Genomic DNA, 13,529 nt, shown 5'->3' with positions numbered 1-13,529 from the left:
GAGAATTACAATGCAGTGGATGAATACAAGATCTAAAATATACAATCCTTTGAGTAATAACTCAGGACATTTATATCTGTTGTTGCAGTAATAAGACATTGATTTTAATCATTTTCAATTAATCTAAAAACAAAAAAAAAACTGATTAGAAGGAGTCTGGATTTTCTTTTATCTAGAGGCATCACAGTAAATGGGGTTACTTACATCTTTGCTTTTTAAGTGTTATTATAAAGCTTCAACTTTTTCTATATTGGACAATTCTTTGTGCAATATATTTTTGTAATCAACACAAAATGTTTTACCTCCCAATTTGTTTTTTTAGGAGATAAAAACAAATAATCCCCAAATTTGTTTTTGGAACAAATTTGGAGATACTACGACTAAATAACATTTAGACTAATTTTGACCAGCTGGCGCCACCTACAACAAAACAGCAGCAGCCACAGCCTGGAGTGAATTTTGAGGAAACAAGTTGATGTCATATTTTGTTTCCTTCAAGTAAAAATTGAATGATTTACCCTCAGCTTGGTCTGCACTGACAAGATAGTGTCAGCTTTTTCACATAACTGTAAAAATGTGGCTAACATGAGAATGTAGACCACAAACTTCCTCTATCAGACATTTTCATTCCTGCTCCACTTACCCCTGATGTTCACCCAGTCATAAAAATTCCTCCCTCTCTCTGTTCTTCGCACTCTTCCTGTCCTCCGGCAAGGAAGTAGAGAGCACTGAATAAGCTTTAATATGCATCCAGTCAGAGCTCAGCAGCTTTGAAGTGTAGCTGTGTGACCGTCTTTTCCTTGCCCATAAGCCTCCAATGCAGAAGTCTTATCCTAAATTGGTTCTGCGAATCCAACGATGTTGAATAAGATCATGTGCATCGAAAATCTGGGTATGACGGACGCCAGGAAGAGCACTCGGGGAGATAACAGAGTAGAGCACAGCTGTCAAGCTCCAGTCATCAAGGGTCAAAGTCGTTCCAACGTTTAGATTTGTCTCTGCTGCAACACATTTGAATCAAATAATTAGGTCATCATCAGGACTCTGAGGAACCATTCTGTACCCTGGGGATATGATTAAACTGTTTAATTCAGGTGTGTTGGACCAGGAGCACATCTAAACGTTGCAGGACACAGGCCCTTGAGGACTCGAGGAAGACAACCCTGGACTTGAGCGCAGTAACAGATTAGTGAATTTCTATCATGTCTGTTTTAGCTGCAGGGAAAAGGCTCCCATCAGATTTTCCTTTGCTTTAGTTTTACTCCTGCTCAAGAAACTACTTCTACTCCTATGTTTCCAAATAAAGCCACTGTCAAACTGTTTCCAAGCTTGTCATGTATGCTGACATTTTAAAAAGCCTTCTGCTATACGAGTCTAAATTGAGATCTTTAAAGTTTGTCAAATGATTTCTATGTGATCCTATTCTCACGATTGTTGGGGGTTTGTTGCAAACACCCTAGTAAGTTAAAAGTTAAACAAAATTGATCAGGTTGGTAATGTTTGCTATTATTTTTTTCTATTTGAACATTTGTACTAAAATTGTATTAACATTAGCTAACGTGTTTGAATTTCTGCTAAATGGAATAAAACGTTTAAAGCAGCAGATTTGCATCTCAAGACTGAATAAGACTATCTGGCAATGAAACACCAACAAGAACATATAAAAGAAAATACTTATAATGGAAAAACAATATAATGTTACATTGAGTTACCAGCTCTTGCTCAAACTGTCAGGTGTTGCATAAGACAAAGCTTTCATGGACCAATAGTGCCTGGCATGGATCGTCAGTAAAAACATATGTTTCAAAGTTGAATAATTGCAAACTGTCTTTTTCTGTGTCAGTTTTATCAAACCAAGTTTGAGCAAAATCTCCACCACCTGGGTATGCCGAATTAGATGTAGTACAGAATGCAGCAGGCCTGATTCCTCTGTTGGCAGAGAAGCAATTATGGAGGAAAATGATTAGTCTGACTGTAGCGAGAGAAAATCAGAGATAGGAAGCACGTCAGGGACAGGAGCCAGGAAACGTCTGATAATTAATTTCTGACATAGACTTTGCACAGATCTCAACTAGAAACCGATTTCCTCCCAGGGCCAGAACCAAGGCTCTTATTAGAGATAAACCACACTATTATCTCTTGGAGAGTTACCGTCTCAGAAAGTTCCACGAAAGCTGTCGCAGGGGGTTTCCTACAAGTCAAAACTACTGAATTTGACTTTCTTTTGTGCACGTTTTAAAATGTCAAAAGTTCAGCCTGACCTGATATTAACTGATATTTGGAAAATATCAGTTAATAACAACAGGTCAAAATCTTATTTTTGCTTATTTTTGGATAGAATAATTCACATAATGCAATCTTTATGTCATTGTTTCACATGAGAATATGTTTTGTGGACTGGAAGTACTAAATTCATCCTGTTAAAAAAATAAATTCTTTGCCTACTTTTATGATTTATAGACAGACAAGACTTTTGTCTCGAAAAGACATTGCATGAAATGACAGTTTAAATCTACCACATTTCATCGGGTCCCATCTGGTTTATTTCTTCTGTCTATATCAGGACATCCACATGTTCTGCCACTCAGCCCTCCAGAGCAATTTAACCCAGAAGATCTGATTGAAAAAGACAGGGCATTACACAACAGAGGCTAAAAATATTCATCCTCGGTTTCACAATGTCAAAACAAGTCCTTTCTTCTTATGCAGGCAGATAAAATGTATTTAAGGACTGTTAAATTAATCTTATTGCCAATACCACAAAACCAATGTTCTGACGCTTTTTACAACCATCTCTTATTATGTTGATTAAGCTGGTCAGTAGTGTAAGTTGTTGATCAGTTTGTGTAGTTTCACATATTTTAAAATGCGTCGCTCACTAAAGCATGTCAAATGAGTCTCGGCAGGCAGATGCAAACAACCTCCCACTGAGTTGAAGATGCTTACCTTTTTACAAGCATCATTTTATGTATGAACAGTTGACCTTAAGGCCATAAAGTATTTCACTCCAATGAACAAACATGCATGAATGCAGTCTTTACAAACATTCAAGGCTCACAGCTTTTTATGAAATCTTCATGGACTTTAGATAATAAACAGTATTGCTGATATCTATAGTTGAAACCAGATGTTTACATACACCAAAGTAGATTTTCCTCTCTGACTGACTTTGTATTAAACTAAGCTTTTTCTTTTATAAGCCAATTTGGATTAAATATGTTTATATTTGATAAAGAACACAATAATTACCTTTTGTTGATGTCAGAGGTTGACACATATTTGCTTAGCGTTTGGTGGCATAGGTATTAGACTGCTTCTCACTAAAGTTTGTTGTAATTTTGGCCCATTCCTCCAGACAGAACTGGTGCAGCTGAGTCAGCTTTGTAGGCCATCTTGCTTATACAACTTTTAAGCTGTTCCTGCAAACTTTCTATGTGCTTAAAATCAGGGTCTTGTGATGGCTAGTGTTGAACATTGACTTTGTTGTCCTTAAGCGACTTCAGAACCATTTGGTGATTTGCTTAGGGTCACACTATATTAATAAATAATAATAATGATGATTTATACTCACAATGTGTTATATTTAGTGAAGCGTACCAGTCCTTCCATCAGCAAAATGATGCTGCTACCACCAGGAATAGCTGGGATGGTATTCTCAGCCTTGCAAGCTTTATTATTTTTCCTCTAAATATCACAATGGTCATTATGTTTAGAGACACCAATCTTAGTTTCATCAGACCACAGAACATGTCTCTAAACATGTCTTCATTCCTGATTGTACTGCAAGCTGTAATCTGTACGTTTGTGAAGCATTTGAAGTAACTGTTTCTTCAATGAACTCCCGGACCATGTTGGTAAGGGATGTATGTTGCTGACATGAAGACTCCTGCTTACCAGCTTCAGCAAACATCTTCACTAGATCTTTGCTTTTGTTCTGTGGTTGATTTGGACAATCCTCACCAAAACATATTACTCTCTATGTGAATAGTATTACAATTGGACATTTCCATTGTGTTTATATTTGTAGAAATGAGGTGGCACGTTCAGATATCTTGACATTTCCCAGGGATGAATTAAACATGTAGAGGTGCAGTGTTTTCTTCCTGATATATTACCTAATTTCCTTACGTTTTTCCATCAATGTCACATAAAGAAGCAACATGTATGAGGCATTGCTGTAAAATAATCCACAGATGTGGCTCCACTTAACTAATGTTCTGAATTCACAAGATCATCAATGGCATCCTCTGTGGCACTTACCCACATTGTTTCAAAGTTATAGAAATCCTGCATGTAAAATTCTGAATTTGGAGAAAAAAAATCTCAAAGTAAGCATTCTCATTCTGGCAATTAGCAAATAGAAATTATTTTGGTTATGGTGCAAAGCGCTTTGTTCTCCGCATCGCCACTGATACATATATTCAATTTATAATTCCTTTTCAAAAACACATTTGATAAAATAATTTACACTTGACATCAGTGCTTAGAAAGTGAACATTTCTAAACTTGTACAATGCTTTACAAGAGTAATAACTAATATCCTCTAAAGGAAGAAGTAAGGCAACTGTATTGGTTTACTAGTAGCACTATATGTAACTTTTCTTCAAAACAATGGCCAGTTTCAAGCTCGCTGAAAGTTATAAAAAGTAATTTGCATGCAACGCATTTCTCTACTTGTCTATGTTTTAAGTCAATTATGATTACCACATTCTCCAACACTCATACAGTCACAGAGATTGGTAGGCAACTTTGGATGCCTTGCCCAGAGGTAGATAAGACTGAGCCAGTCTTCCATGGAAGAAATCAACACTAAATTAAAATGTTTTATTACTCAAAGAGCTAAGCATATGAGAAAAATAATATCTCAAACAAAAACATTGCTTCTGGTAACATTCAAATGTTCTAGGACTATTTTTGATAATTTTAGAAAAGTGCAGATTCAGCACAGAACTAATCTACACTCTGCATGTTCTCAAGTCAAATGTACTACTGTCAGCCTTTTAAGGCATTATTAAAACAAAGGATATGTGCAGGATGGGACTCTGATAAGTAACGTAATGCTGATCCATTAGACAGTCATCCTGCTCTGTGCAGCAAAACAACCTCAGCCTAATTTTTAATTGTAAACCCACAGGCACTCCTAGAGTCAGTACACCACAGACCATAATCCCACAAGAACAAACGCTTCTCACAAGAATCCCAAGCAGGCAGGGATATCTGCATCTGCATAGGATGTTTCCAGACCTGAATAGTGTTACAGTCATTACACTACTCTGTGGTTGATTCAGACATTTCTCACCAAAATGTCTGAATCCATCACACTATCCATCCGTTAGATGGAAGCCTCCCCATCCTACACAGACACTTACTCCAACAAACAAGTGTTTGATCCCGAATTTTATAAGTTTGCTTACAAAAGTATTACCAGTCTACCTTTTAGGACAGTTCAATTTTAATGCAGAAAGACAGAATATCACCTTAAAGCTATGCTGTCTGTACTTACCATAACTGTAAACATGAAAGTAGATGAAAAAATGGGCTAAATATATATAATTATAGTGGAGCTTTGCACCTGTCAGCATATCTAAAGCTTTTTTGTGTATTTACCGTAGCAGTTGCTGAACTGGAAAAGTGTAAAGAAAGTAAAACCTTATTTCAACACGGCAGTGTAAGTTTGCTTGACACATGTTGAGACAGTATATTTCAACATACTGGTAGTTAAGACAACCATGGATGAAGACCTCAAAACCCAATACTGTAAAATCCCAGGTTATACTGAAAAACCACCAAAATACAATTTCACAATTTCTCCACCATGAGACCACTTACAAGTAAAAATGTTCTGTGAGGATTCCATCAAGGCTGAAAAAAATGACCTCAGCATTAGCGGTGCTGTGTCAACAAAATAGCATTTCTAATTGATTAGATACTGAATCTGAACCAGTAGTGTGTGATAGAAATCATGCAAAACCAATCACTTAGAGAAATCTAGGTCATCTCTAATCAGAATGCTCGGCATGTAAGATAACATAATCATGGCTGAGCTTGCAGTCTCACTTTAAGGATACATGGTGTGTCACTTTTTGTAGTGTAATCCAAATCTTGAGTTACCAGGTCAACCCATCGTTTTTTGGCCCCGAGAAAGCCAGGAATCTTTTGCTACTTCCTTTGTTTTTCCAGACAACATCCATTTTATCAAGTAGCATTAGTAATCCCCCTTTTTTCTACCTGGTTTAGCTAAATTATGCCTTAGAATTATTCCTCAAAGATCACTGAAACAAGGTGCTGGTCTGAAGCTTGTCTAGCTCTTGAAAATCATGGGTAGGACTGAAAAATAATGTTACTCTTCAGCAAAACACGAGCCATTTCTAATGAACGATTCTGCCATCTATGTAACATTATCATGGCTGAGGTTGCAATCTAACTTAAGCAGTACATGGTGTGAAGTCATCAGCCCAAACCTTCAATTTAATAGGTCAGTCTGTTACTTTTTGGCTTTGAGATTGCCAGACGCCTCCTGCCAGGTCCTTAGTTCTCTCTGACAAAGTCCATTCTGCTCTGTAGCGTAAATCATCCCTTTCATCACCTGAATCTACCAGCTCAATCCGTAGAAACATTTCTTTCTCCAAGATCACTGAGGCCAGACCCAGGTCTGTTGCTAGTCTAGCTCTTGATAATCTGGGGCAGGAATGGGAAATTCCTAGACGAGGGGGTGGACCACTTTTCCCCCCTCTGTCGCTGATGACCTCAGGTTTTGACAGATGTGCATCTTTGTCATCCGAGGCAGATGATGTTGAGGAACTGTCATTGGTCGAGTCAGAGCTGACAGATGACTGTGTGTCTTCACTTTGGTTGAAATCCCCTTCGTAGGCTGATTTCCGGTTGCTTTGTCTGCTGATGGAAGTCCAGCGAAAAGAAAGGCATCTTGTCATAGCCTGCCATAAGTGTTGAGGTCTGAATATGTCCGACCTTGGTTGATTTGAGCCACAGATTACTAGGCTAGTTTCCATTTGCTTAAAATCTGCTGCTGCTTTTGCTGCCACCTCTTTTGATCCTTCAGGGTAGTTTGGTGGTAAAACTTCTCCTTCCTCATCTTTAAGATGAATCTGCTGGTCCTCCTCAAAGCTGAAAGAGCCGCTGAACCTTTGACTCCTCTTCATCATACACTCTGAATCAACATCTGAAGTCGATAATGAATCTTCATCTGACAAGTCCTTGGATGGTGGTTATCGATTTTCTTCAGAGGAACATCTTATCCTTTGGCACCTCTACTTACTTCAATGATCAATTCCACTCTGATCAGCTGCCCAGTCCCCTTGGTTTAACCCCAATAGATGGAAAAAAGAAAAAAAGAACAAACAATCAAGGCGATCACAACAGCCAGAGAAGTGACAGTACCATGGCACTTCCTGTCCTACACTCTGCTTCACAAAACATTGCTTTGCTGTGGAGTTGGGCAGCAATGACACTGTGATGTCATGCGCCCACATGCACACACACATACGCATGCGTGTACAAACACACACCAACATTTGCACACATAGAAATCCTTGCATGGCTATGTGTTTGCACTCCAGTTGAGTGAGCAATGACTTGCCTTGCAGGGAAGTGATGCCACATTGTATGATGTCATACCGAGCTGCAAAGCAGAAGTCTGCAAAAGGGTCTGTGTTTGTGCAGGGACCCAGATGGGGCGGGGGGACAGCAGACTCAAAACTGACCTAGATGTTCAAAGATGAGTCAGTTTTAGTTACTATTATACTAATTTCCATGCCTACACAGTGTTCCATTTGTAATAGGTAATGCTTACAATAGAAGTACTTATACTTCCCTACCCTGCTAAAACATTTCATTCAATAAACATTTAAGGTTAAACTTAGTGGAAACATAAATTGTGAAAACCTGAAGATTACTTGCTCAGGTTACACTGCAATATTCAATAGTATGGTTTGTTTACAAATAAACAAACATGCTTACGATCAGTGGTTTTCCTTCAAGAGCTATGGCAATAAATGATTGACGATTAAGTACACTTTTAGATGCAATTGCCTGGAAAGAGTTTTCAGATAAACAACAAAAATCTAAAAAGAAAATTACAAATTTATAGAAAAGCATAACATTTGTCAATCCAATATTTTGCTAAACCCATACAAGGTAGGAGGGTTATTTTAGTTCTATACCAGTTAGCAAACATTACGTGTCCTGCACACATTCACGCTCCCTCCACCCCCTCTCGACGAGCAACTTACAAACATGCTACACACCATTTACTCTATTATTGTGAAATAGGCAGTAGTAAACACATGGTCATCACTGTCAACATTGAGTTTTCAAGATTAGATTAGTTTTATTTGGTGCAAACTAATCCTTGCTTGGTTTGCACCAAATTAGAGTTTCCCTTGACACACGGTGCACTGCTGATACAATACAGTGCCTTAGATCAAAGCTCATGTGATAGAATGACCCAATCAAGTTAGAGTGTATATTCAGATAAGAATCTACGGGTAGGCTACAAAATCGATGTTTGCAGAAGAATTCCATTCAACCTTATTGAGCTTTACCAAATTTGCTGACGAATGGGAAAATAATTTAAGTGACTATTAATGCAAAGCTGATAGAAATGTACTCCAAAAGAATTGTAGATGTAAATATAGTGAAAGGTTGGTCTAAACTTCAACTCCAGTCCCCAAGGGCACAACTTTTAGATGTGTCCCCTGGTCAAGTCAACCTGAATCAAATGGCTGAATTCTACAGAGACCTGTTAAAGACCTGATTATTAGACTCAGGTGTGTTGAAGAAGAGATATATTTAAAAGTTGCAGGAAATCGGCCCTCTAGGGAGAGACAGCAGGCGCAAATCGTGACACCGCACCTCGTACTGGCACTTCCGGTGGCAGGTCTGACACCTGCCACAAGTGCCACTGCGTTCGGCTGACTTCGGCTGACCTCGGCACCTCTTACTGGCACTTCCGCTGACACCTGCCACAAGTGCCACTGCCTTCGGGACTAGCTGCCAGAGTTGCCACTGCGTTCGGCTGACTTCGGCTGACCTCGGCACCTCGTACTGGCACTTCCGGTGGCAGGTCTGACACCTGCCACAAGTGCCACTGCGTTCGGGATTAGCTGCCAGTGCTGCCGCTGCGTTCGGCTGACTTCGGCTGACCTCGGCACCTCTTACTGGCACTTCCGCTGACACCTGCCACAAGTGCCACTGCTTTCGGGACTAGCTGCCAGAGTTGCCACTGTGTTCGGGTGACTTCGGCTGACTTCGGCTGACCTCGGCACCTCTTACTGGCACTTCCTCTGACACCTGCCATTAGTGTCACTGTTTTCGGGTCTAGCTGTCAGTGTTGCCACTGCGTTCGGCTGACTTCGGCTGACTTCGGCACCTTCCAAGGGTTGCCACGACCTCATACTGGCACCTCCCACGCCTCACGGACCCCTCTCGCCTATTTTTGCTCACGAGATTTAGGGCGGCCATCTTATAGCGTTCGACCGCTCCACTCAGCGTTATATGTTTAACAGGCACAATGACGTATTTGAACATTTAATCTTTCATAACACGCTGTTTTGTTACTGGAAACCTTATACATGCAGCCATATTTATAAACAGTTGTATTTTTAAAGTATTTTTAATTGTATTATACATACTTCAGCATATTTAAATATGCTTAGTGGGGAAAACAATAGAATAGAAATATAATATTCTTTGGTGACAGCTTCTGTGTCAGAATTAATATGAATGAATTTATAATTAATGAAAATAATGGTGGATCTGGCACAAAGTATTGCATTTCTTGTTAAGTATTCTGTTCCCTTAAAAAAAGCAAATATGCCCTGGTCTATTTTTTATACAGTCTCAAATTTCAGTTTCCAATAAACAGCCTCAGTGAAAACATGTTGACAGTTGCCATAAGCTGTCACTTGTGCCACGGGCTTCTGGGTAAGGTGCCACTTGTGCCACCTTACCACTGGGTAAGGTGACACAAGTAAGGTGGCCATGGGTGCCACAGGCTGCTAACCTCATTCTCTATCTGTTTCAGACAGAATGTAGCATATGAATAACTTTAGATCAAACAAATAGAAATAAAATATATCTTAATTACAACATAATTCTCATACATATTTAAATATACAGCCGGTGTTCAGACTTAAACAGAGAAAGACAACTCCTGCGCTTTCAGATGGGACCTCTTCTGCAACAGGTGATAATAACTACCAGTAGGTACCTACCACTACAACTGACACTCGGTTGCCATGGTATGTCAGTGCTGACAAGCTCCTGTCAGTTCCGGATTATAATTATTTTCATACAATGACCTTAATATAATGCTATTGATTATTAAACCGGGTAAGTTCACTAATATTGACTTATTAGTTAACATTTCTGACAGTGGCAACATGAGATATTGACAATTCCAGAGTGACATTATGTTCAGCCTGGTTCCATGACAGTGCACAGGATGTCATAAGTTATAGTGGCTGCCTGGTCTATTATCTAATAGACCAGGCAGCCACTATAACTTTCAGTGTTTTTTGTTAAGATAATGCATTTTTTAAAAAAAGAAACATGTTATCATAATTTTCCAAAAATGCCAGTTAATCATTTTTAAATAGTTATTACTTGTTTTTATTTATTACATTTAATCCCCGCTATTTTTCATTATTTGTCAAGTTTATTACAGATTTGTGTGGCATAAATGAAGGTTGCTTCTCTGTGTTTTTTTCTGGTTCGGTTCATTGTCTTCAAAGTTTTCTTATTCAAAGATGAGAGAATGACTAAAATCTGAGCTAAAAAATGCATTTCAACAGCATTTTCAAGGCAGCAGGAGGATTTTCACTTTCAAGTTAAAACAACTTCAATTTTTTTACACCAATATTGAATATTGATAAGTCAAAACACAAATTATTTACACCTCAAAAAATTTGACAATGTGTGAATCTTAAGCAGCATTAAGAACAAGAATGTTACATATTTTTGGAAATAAAAATTACTTTAGTTTATACTTAAGATGCAAATGATTTTTTCAAAGAAAATTGTGCTGTTTACATATTATTTTATTTGGCAGATATGTTTCAACATTTTTTCAAGTTTGTCACAAAGTATATGCATAGTAATTGATTTGTCAATATTTATTAGCCATTGTATGTAAATACTTTAAACAGCAATTTGAAGTCTACTGTAAAATTCATGTTTAGTCAACGTGTGAATTTACTACATCAGGATCAAATAACTTATTATTCCTCCATGAGAAATTATGATCATTAAGCTTAAATTTATTTTTCAAACTTTATTAATTTCTACAATATACGTTATACAGAGTCTGATTATTATTACTATTATCCAGTTGCAACATTTGGCTTCCTGTTGCACTATGTCAGCCACTGTTCTGCGATATAAACATGGGCAAGGGTTGAATGTCATTTTGATTAAGTAAAAAGTCCTATTAACTATCAGTGATGTGTGATTAACCAGATGTGTCTTTGAACATAGTGACAGGTTCCACTGTAATAGTGACACTTTATAGTATATTCAATTGGCCATCTTGATTGAATTAAACTCAGTCAAAAATATTCAAAGTGTTAAATGGATAAATATACAATTACCATTGAATTTTTTTTTATAAACACGCATTATAAGTAACACGTTTTCAAAAAACTGTCATTGCCATCCCCCAAAACATCGGAAACAGTTGTGACAGCTCTGAAACATCCTGGACATCTAACAGCAGCTCTAGTGGAGGCGAGACTCAGCTGTTACAAAGGTGCCGAAACCAATGGCATCCCTGATACCTTCTGTGTATTTGATTAATTCAAAGACGGAAGGAGTCGGCTGGATTATTCAGATGAACTTTAGTGAATAAATAGGATGAACGAATCATACATGATATAATAAACGTGTAGGAATTCAGCTAACATAAGTATTTATGCGAAAAAAAAATTATTAAATTCTGTCTTCTTCGTCTGTGTTTAAGTTCTTCTTCTACTAGTAATAAAGCATCATGGGATATGTAGTCCATTTGCCTAAGTCAGTAGCAACACTGAGAGCTAGACCCGAAAACAGTGGCACTAATGGCAGGTGTCACCGGAAGTGCCAGTAAGAGGTGCCGAGGTCAGCCGAAGTCAGCCGAACGCAGTGGCAACTCTGGCAGCTAGTCCCGAAAGCAGTGGCACTTGTGGCAGGTGTCACCGGAAGTGCCAGTAAGAGGTGCCGAGGTCAGCCGAAGTCAGCCGAACGCAGTGGCAACTCTGGCAGCTAGTCCCGAAAGCAGTGGCACTTGTGGCAGGTGTCAGCGGAAGTGCCAGTAAGAGGTGCCGAGGTCAGCCGAAGTCAGCCGAACGCAGTGGCACTTGTGGCAGGTGTCAGACCTGCCACCGGAAGTGCCAGTACGAGGTGCGGTGTCACGATTTGCGCTCGGCCCTGCTGCCTCTAGGGCTGGAGTTGAATACCATTGGTCTAAACGACATTGAAGTATGTTTTCTTACCATTTCACAATTCTGCTAAATGAAGGAGATAGGAGTTATTTTGCAAGGCACTGTAGTTAAATGTTAAAACATCGTCAGTATTTTTCCTTCAGTCTCTTATTATATACATATCACTCCAGCTACACAAGGAATGCAGCTGTGGAAAGAGTGCAAACATATCGGAGAGGCATGCTGCCTCCACTCTAAATTGTCCTTTGGCAAACAAACGATAAGCTTGGCTGAATACCATGCCTTCCTTGGTTTTAAAGTACAAGGCTGCTCTTCTCTCCACTTTCCTTGCCAAGTTTGCCTCCATCACAATGCAGCGCTGCTGAATAATAGATGATAAAACAGTAGCTGTTGTGGATGCATTGAGGCAGAAGACATATTGAAATAAGGTCACAGAAATATTAGGTGCTCAAATTAGCAACACTGAAGCTTCATGGTTGGAGGCGCTGCTAACATGTTTAAATTCTCCTCATAACGGCACAAACCAGCTCAGTGCTTGACAGATTTATTTTGTATTTAACCTTTATTTACAGATAAGATTAAGTAAAGCATATCAATTTCAGAATAAGATGTTATAAAACGAATGATTTAGAGAAAATAAATGCGCTCTATAGGAAGGGGAAATAGCGGGTGGCTGAGGTAAAAGTTGCAGAGATTAAATATTCATAAAAGCCTTGAGTCGCAAAAAACAGGCGAAGTGGAAAGTTTCCCCACTAGTATTGCAGCTATTTCTGGGTCATAATCAACTAAATTATTTACAAAAGCTATGGAAAGCCATTAAACTTACCCTGAAGTGCACTGGCGTACGATGAAATGTCTAATTTATTAAGTTCAGGTGTGCAAAAATAAAAGCTCTCTGGTTACATACAACCAACCCACCACAAGAGGACGCACTGCCTCTCAAACAAGAGCTCAACTTGATCTTTCAGTTTGCGGATGTGACAACGCTTCCAATTGGTTAACAGAAGTTCAGTGAGTTACAATACAGCGTCTGTGATTGGATGCCCTTCAAGTAGGCGGGACTACGGGGGGCATTTCATTGATATTTCCTACAGC

General features: G+C 38.8%; 1 long non-coding RNA gene across 1 annotated transcript; it reads right to left on the bottom strand.

The window, feature by feature from the left end:
• Nucleotides 1–5,430: 5,430 nt before the first annotated feature.
• Nucleotides 5,431–13,425, bottom strand: LOC106914445 (uncharacterized). Its single transcript, XR_001417598.2, has 2 exons — nt 13,261–13,425; nt 5,431–7,721 (listed from the first exon to the last, which is right to left on the bottom strand). It is a non-coding gene; the product is annotated as an uncharacterized LOC106914445 (long non-coding RNA).
• Nucleotides 13,426–13,529: the final 104 nt, after the last annotated feature.

This window comes from Poecilia mexicana, unplaced genomic scaffold (genome assembly GCF_051168715.1).
Source record: "Poecilia mexicana isolate PSO_F unplaced genomic scaffold, ASM5116871v1 scaffold_11, whole genome shotgun sequence".
In the NCBI taxonomy this organism is placed as follows: Eukaryota; Metazoa; Chordata; class Actinopteri; order Cyprinodontiformes; family Poeciliidae; genus Poecilia; species Poecilia mexicana.
The sequence above is the reverse complement of the archived record's forward strand: the minus strand, read 5'-3'. Positions and strand labels throughout refer to the sequence as shown.